General features: G+C 43.5%; 1 non-coding gene across 1 annotated transcript; it reads right to left on the bottom strand.

The window, feature by feature from the left end:
* Positions 1-7,490: 7,490 nt before the first annotated feature.
* On the bottom strand, positions 7,491-7,566 carry Trnas-cga (transfer RNA serine (anticodon CGA)). The gene has a single exon. It is a non-coding gene; the product is annotated as a tRNA-Ser (tRNA).
* Between the last annotated feature and the right edge of the window lie 392 nt (positions 7,567-7,958).

Below are 7,958 nucleotides of genomic sequence, written 5' to 3'. Positions count from 1 at the left end.
CGTTTCAGATTTTTACTTCAAGTGGCAAATGTGAACACCATGAGCTTTAATTGACGATCGACACTAGTATTACGCAAAAAAATGGGTGTAACAGGTGAGACTTCTGCAGTTCTGAGTGAGGCTTTATGCGCTGTTATGCGGCATCGCGTGCGTTCATTACCTTGGCGGTGTTTAGGCAGCGTCAGGGCGGCGGCAGGCAGCACAGCTCCGCTCACCTCGCTGTCTCGGAAGCAACTGTCTCTTAACTTCTCCTTACTATAATTTACCGAAGTTGGTTTAAAAAAAACTATCTGGCTGTGTTTTCATCTCACCAAACAGGGTCTCAATGTTAACCTTAAGCTCTGCCTACAAAAATTCTGTCTATCCAATGAGAAACGTTATACTTTTCGTGGTGGAGCAATGTTTTTAAAGTTTGCAACATAACAGAGACGCGAAACAGTCTCACGCTAAAACCTGCAGCTGGTGTGGTCCTTTTAGCGTTATCGTAAGATCTATACTGTTCTTCTGGAGGGCTCTATCTTTTAACATGGGCTGGGGGGTGGTCCTAACGTAACAGAGACGGCAAAAAGTCTCACGCTAAAACTTGCGGGTGGTGTGGCCCTTTTTGTGTTATCGTAAGATCTATACTGTTCTTCTGGAGGGCTCTAGCTTTTAACATGGGCTGGGGGGTCGTCCTAACGGTTAGCTGGCGATGTGGGTGCCCGTTCCTTATCGTAGGGCCTTCTAACTTAACACGGTTCTGCTCTCGGCTTCTGTTCTCGTTTCTCCCCTCGGAACTGCGTCTGTCTCACGATGGGAAGGTATGACATGCATTTAGGCATTCTTGTGTTAGTCTGTGGTATTCCATTTGCTCACTCGTTACTCGTAATACTTTGGTTAATTTAATGTCACGATTTATTCGGAGCTATGTGACATACTACTGGATTTGCTTATCATGTCGGGGTTTTCATGGAAGGTGTTGGATTTGCCTGACATCTTACACAGCCCGCCAGGAATTCCTCTCCTGTGCCAACCTCCTCACCTCAGAGTAGCACCAGGAGGCTACGTCCTCAGATATTTGCTGGGCGTACTCCAGTCCCTGTCTTCCTCTACAGATTTTACCTTCTCCCCCCCCCCCCCCCCCAGTACTAAGTCAGTTATTCCCTGATGTCATAACAGATATCCTATCATCTTGCCCATCTTCCTGTTAGTGTTTTCCACCTACTCCTTTCCTCTCCGATTCTGCGCAGAACCTCCTCATTGCTTAAATTATCAGCCCACCTAATTTACAACATTCGTCTGTAGCACCACATCTCAAATTCTTCGATTCTCCTCTCTTCCGGTTTTCCCACAGTCCATGTTTCACTATAGTACAACGCTGTGCTCCAAATGTGCTCTCTCATAAATTTCTTCCTCAAATTAAGGCCTATGTTTGATGGTAGTAGACTTCTCTTGGCCATGAATGCCCTTTTTGCCAGTGCTAGTCTGCTTCTGATGTCCTCCTTGCTCCATCCGTCATGGGTTATTTTGCTGCCTAGGTAGCAGAATTCCTTCACTTTGTCTACTTCGCCATTACCAATGCTGATCTTAAATTTTTCACTTTTCTCATTACTTTTGTATTCCTTCATTTTAAACGCAGTCCATATTCTGTACTTTTAGACTGTTCGCCCCATTCAACAGATCATGTACTTCTTCTTCACTTTCACTCAGGATAACAATGTCATCAACGAATCTCATCATCGATATCTTTTACCTTGAATTTTAATTCCTCTCTTGAACCTTTCTTTGATTTCCGTCATTGCTTGTTTGACGTCTAGATTGAAAGTAGGAGCGAAAGACTACATCCCCCTCTTACACCCTTCTTAATCTGGGCACTTCGTTCTTGGTCTTCCACTCTTTTTATTCCGTCTTCGCTCTCGTACAGGTTGTATATTGCCGGTGTTTCCCTACACCTTGCCACTATTTTCTTCAGAATTCTGAACATCTTTCGCCATTTGACACTGTCGAACGTTTTTTCCAGGTCGACAAATCCTATGAACTTGATTTTTCTTTAGTCCTGTTTCCATTATCAGCAGCAGCGTCAGATTTGCGTTTTTTGGACCTTTACCTTTCCTAAAGCCAAGCTGATCGTCATCTACCATATCCCCAATTTTCTTTTCCATTCTTATTCTCGTCATCAACCAAGATTCATGAGCTGTCAAGGTGACTGTGCGACAGTTTTCAGACTTGTCAGCTGTTGCATTCTTCGGAATTGTGTGACAGCATTCTTCGTAATTGTGTGGATGATATTTTTGCAAAAGTTGGATGGTATGTCGCCAGATTCATAAGCTCTACACACCCAAGTGACTAGTCTTTTATTGCCATTTCCCCAAATGGTTTTAGAAATTCTGATTAAATGTTATGTGTCCCTCCTGCCTTAATCGCTCTTAAGCCTTCCAACATTCTTTTAAATTCTGATTCTAATAATGGATCTTCTATCTCTTCCTGACAGACTCCTGTTTCTTCCTCTGTCAGTCACCAGACAAGTCTGCCCTCCTCATAGAAGTCTTCAGTGTACTTTTTGTAACATTATGTGATTGCCTTATCATTTTAAATCGTTCACTAATCGAGCAGTCGCTCGGCAACTGCAAATAATGTTGCGAGAATATAAAAGGTGAACGACCTGTGACGTAACTTGTTTATTGTCGAAGCGCCGTCAGAGATGCAGTGAGTTATTGACATTGAAAACCGCTGCGCGAAAAACGGACAGAAGAAGAACACTTTTACACTTTTTTTTATGTACGAGATATTCTCGATGAACAGTTAGTCATTCTTCTCTTGTCTCTTGTAACTTGTGTCGGACGCGCACGTCTTGCCACCGTATTATTATCGTTAAAAATAATATTATTTTAGTGTAAAGTAAATGTGCAATACTAAAAGTGCAATACTGCATAGCAGTAAATTTATTGTGCGACGTGTATGTGAAAACGTCAAAGGAATTATTGTCATTACGAGAAGAGAAGTGCCAGTCAAAACGGCATCCATGTTAAAATTCTTCATTGTAGTGTAAGTTCATCTATTAATTGCCATAAATTCAGATTTAAATGGAATTGGTGTATGGACTATTTATTTAGTGTATAATCTATGTCTCACTCCTTCATGAAGTTATTTAATTTTCTTTATGTTTCTGCCAAATAGAGAGTTCACAGTCACGAATTCTTTCGTCGAAATCGGACGGAAGTTGTATGAGGCGAAATATTTTGTCCGCGCCCCATTCTACGGGTAAATGCATGATAAACTACGGTCCCTTAGGAAATTCATGTTGAGCTCTCCAAAAGTAATTATATTTTGAATAGGCATTTACTCTCCTCTGCAATGCAACTTCCGACTGATCAGACGATCCAACAAGAGGCAGCCGCACACGGTCGGCGTTCGCAAATATATTTCCACCGCTGATTATAGCTATATGTTGCAGCACAAAAGAAACATATTGTTATAATTAGCGACTACGAACTGGGACATTTATAACTGTATGTTTATGTATACACATTACGTAAACATATCGTTATATCTTTCCATCCATCCGCTCTCTCCTCTGCGTTTAATAGTGGAATTCCCACTGCATCCTTAACGTTACCACCCTTGCTTTTATTTTCACCGCAAATTGTTTTGTCTTTTCTTTATGCTGAGTCAGTCCTTCCGACGATTATTTGTTTCTCAATTTTTTCACAGTTTCATTGCAGCCATTTCGCCTTAGCTTCCTTACACTTCGTGTTTATTTCATTCCTAAGTGACATGTATTTCCGTATTCCTGAATTTTACACAACATTTTTGTACTTCCTTCTCTCATCAATCAGCTCAAGTATTTCTTCTGTTACCCATGGTTTCTTCGGAGTTATCTTCTTTGTACCTATGTTTTTCTTTCCAACTTTCGTGACTGCTCTGATGAGATATGTCCATTCCCCTTCAACTGAACTCTCTGCTGAAGTGTTCCTTATCGCAATGTTTACAGCCTCTGAGAACTTCAAGCGTATCGCTTCATTACTACTTCCGTATCTCACTTCCTTGCATATTTATTCTTCCTGACTGTTCTCTTAAACTTCAACCCACTAAATTGTGATCAGCTCCTGGGTATGCTTTACAATGCAGTATCTAATATAGGAATCTCTGTCTGACCACGATGGAATCTAATTGAAATATTCCCATATCTCCTGGTCTTTTGGAAGCAGACATCCTCCTCTTGCGATTCTTGAACAGAGTATTGGCTATTACCAGCTGATATAGAAGGGTCTCTACATGAGCCTCTTCATGATTTTGCTATACCACCCACAGCTTCATTTGCTTGCCTATGGCACCTCAATTGTTGGTGTAAATGACCTATACCTTAGAAGAAAAGAGAAGAGACTGAGCAGTCGAGTGTGTTTGTTGTGGCCACAGCATACTATCCATATTTCGTTTTAACATTTCGTTAGGTTATTGGTACTTGTCGGAGCCCCACACGCATGTTTGATTCATTTAAGTGCCATATTTCAATGTATCTTTTCTTTCCCCTTCTTGTTCAATCAGTTGAATGTATGGACGAGAGTGTGCAAGGCTTGGTTCAAATGGCTCTGAGCACTATGAGACTTAACTTCTGAGGTCATCAGTCCCCTAGAACTTAGAACTACTTAAACCTAACAAACCTAAAGACATCACACACATCCATGCCCGAGGCAGGATTTGAACCTGCGACCGGAGCGGTCGCTCGGTTCCAGACTGTAGAGCCTAGTACCGCTCGGCCACCCCGGCCGGCTGCTACAGTGTCTTCAGCTAAGTTTATTCTGTTGTGCATCTCTATTATGACTGCAGTGACAGGTGGAAGGGGTATTTGGGGGAGGGAATATTTACTACTGTTTCCCAATTAAGACTTTAGGAGGAGCTTCGAGGGGCAGTTCAGTCATTTGACTTACAGTCGGGGGGAAACTTCCAAAAATTCTGGCCAGAACAGTTGGTGTTTCCATCTGTTGGACTCTTCTCACCATCTGCAGTAGGACCTGCTGTCTCACCATCCATTCTGACTGTCCTCGTATTTGGACCTCTCCTGGGTGCAGAATGAGATTTTCACTCTGCAGCGGAGTGTGCGCTGATATGAAACCTCCTGGCAGATTAAAACTGTGTGCCGGACCGAGACTCGAACTCGGGACCTTTGCCTTTCGCGGGCAAGTGCTCTACCATCTGGGGTACCCAAGCACGACTCAAGCTGTGAGGACGGAGTATGAGTCGTGCTTCGGTAGCTCAGATGGTAGAGCACTTGCCCGCGAAAGGCAAAGGTCCCGAGTTCGAGTCTCGGTCCGGCACACAGTTTTAATCTGTCAGCAAGTTTCCTCTCCTGGGTGGTCACCATCTTACTTCTGGAGGTGACTAGTATGGTCTGCGCACTTTGGTCGAACTGCTCTGGTCGTTGATTGTCGTCATCTGCCCTGTTCCATTGACGACCGTCATCTTGGTCGTCTCCTTGTTTGTCGTTTCAGGCCGACCCTGGTGGTAGGAGAGTCTGTGTCTCCTGAGCGTTGCCTTCCGTCTGCGAGGCCGCCGTAACGCCCGTTAGTGCTCCCGTCTGTCCCTGACTACGGTAGTGGGCCTGCCTCAGCAGTAGGCAGGCCTCTTCCGTCTTCGCGTGGAGCGCCATCCTGGAACCGGACTCGCCCTCCCGTAGGCACGTGAGTCATCCCCCTCCACCACTCTCACCATAGTTGAATCCGCGAACGATGGCGGCTCGCACAGGCCCACACAGTGCAGACGCCCAGATGGGGACTGCAAACAATAGCTGCGGTGCGCGTATAGAGACGTGGACGCCAGACAGTTCGTGAGCTCGTGTTTAAGGGCCAGTGGCAGCGGGGAAAGGTATTTGGTGAATTTTTATTCACTTTGTTGCGATTTGTCAGAGAGTTTAACTCCCACCATCAATAACTACCAATGTCAGATAGTCGGATCGAAAGGAATGAGTCATGCGATGTCGTCCGGCACAACAAGTTGCGATGCTTCGTTCCGAGCATCTACAGTGCTCAAAACAGTTACGGGATCAGGTGAGATATCATATACAATAGACATATGGTAACGTATTTTATTCTGCTATCGGTTACAATTGTAATCGGTGTGTGATACAGTACTATATTTTACTGTTTCAACTCTTTACTTGAGGTTCACATGGCGTTTACGTAGAGCGAGGCACAAAGGGGCTACCATAATAGTGAATCAGTCATTCTCGTTGCCCTCTCATATGGTAAGTGATCACTTTGCGCGGACAGTGCAGTTGCACACTTGCGTGGCGCGGTCAGTATCAATCAGCTCTTAAGGGAGATTTGGCCATTCTTCCATGAGTGCAATATCCAGCTCTGCAATCATTGTGGGAGGCGCTGGTCTGGCTGCAATGCCTCTGCCACGTGCATCCTCGACATGGCCAACTGGGTATAAGTCCAGTGAACAAGCTGGTCACTCCATTCATTGAGTTTCCTCCACCGGTGCAGCTCTGTGGGGACGAACGTTATCGTCCACCACATAACACCCCCCCCCCCCTGCTTCCCGAGATTTCCGAAATTACGAGTTAACAATGACCGTGAATTATGAATTTTGACCCGTGTCGGGATAAGGCATCCGAATCCGAAGTAAATAATGATTATTCCGCGGGAAACAGGAGACGTTATAACTTGATCGTTATTGAATGAGTAATTTCATTCAATAACGATCGGTAAATGAAATAATGGAAATAATTTGGAAATAAATTTTGCCAGTGGAAATTTTGGCCGAAAAAAATGATTAAGTTGTAAAAGCAATTAAAAAATCAGTCGCCAGCTCAACTGATGAGCGACAGTACTGTTAAGTACGTGAATAATTGTGTCAAAAATAAAGTTACCTGTTTGTAGAGCAGCAGGTGGAACGGCAACTTTTACGTAAGTGCTGTGTCAGGCTCAGTAGTCATATAAAATAATGTCATAACAATCTAACTACACTTAAACGTTAATGGTTAACTTTGAATAAGTATTTTGATAATTATTTTGTTCATAATTTGTCAGCTACGGGCAATGCTGACAACACAGTTAATTATCTATCGAGATTTTAAATAATGGACTGTCATTCTGTCTTTAAAATTACATATTTTGCACAGTTTAATCTACTGATAATGAAATATATTGCCAATAACTGATTAACTATGTTTTGAATGATAATAATTCATTAATTGGGCGAATTTCAGGTGGAACAAGCTTTATAGTTTCATGAATTGTCCTTGAACTAACTTCAGCTGAATATGCATTGAAATAAATCTTAATAATTAAATTTATTACTTCAGTCTGTTATTAAGTTACTACGGTTGGTGTAAGCTTATTAAGTGCAACTATTAACTACGTTAACCAATCGTTCAAAACAGTCTGAAATTTACTCTTCAGCGTCTATGCAAATAATTTAATAATTAACATATTTTCTCTTCCAGAATGAGATTTTCACTCTGCAGCGGAGTGTGCGCTGATATGAAACTTCCTGGCAGATTAAAACTGTGTGCCGACCGAGACTCGAACTCGGGACCTTTGCCTTTCGCGGGCAAGTGCTCTACCAACTGAGCTACCGAAGCACGACTCACGCCCGGGACTCACAGCTGTACTTCTGTCAGTACCTCGTCTCCTACCTTCCAAACTTTACAGAAGCTCTCCTGCGAACCATGCAGAACTAGCACTCCTGAAAGAAAGGATATTGCGGAGACATGGCTTAGCCACAGCCTGGGGGATGTTTCCAGAATGAGATTTTCACTCTGCAGCGGAGTGTGCGCTGATATGAAACTTCCTGGCAGATTAAAACTGTGTGCCGACCGAGACTCGAACTCGGGACCTTTGCCTTTCGCGAGCAAGTGCTCTACCAACTGAGCTACCTAAGCACGACTCACGCACGGTATTCACAGCTTTACTTCTGCCAGTACCTCGTCTCCTACCTTCCAAACTTTACAGAAGCTCTCCTGCGAACCATGCAGA

Source organism: Schistocerca gregaria, chromosome 8 (assembly GCF_023897955.1).
Source record: "Schistocerca gregaria isolate iqSchGreg1 chromosome 8, iqSchGreg1.2, whole genome shotgun sequence".
NCBI lineage: Eukaryota > Metazoa > Arthropoda > Insecta > Orthoptera > Acrididae > Schistocerca > Schistocerca gregaria.
Note: the sequence above shows the minus strand (reverse complement) of the source record. Positions and strands in the feature narration are given on the sequence as shown.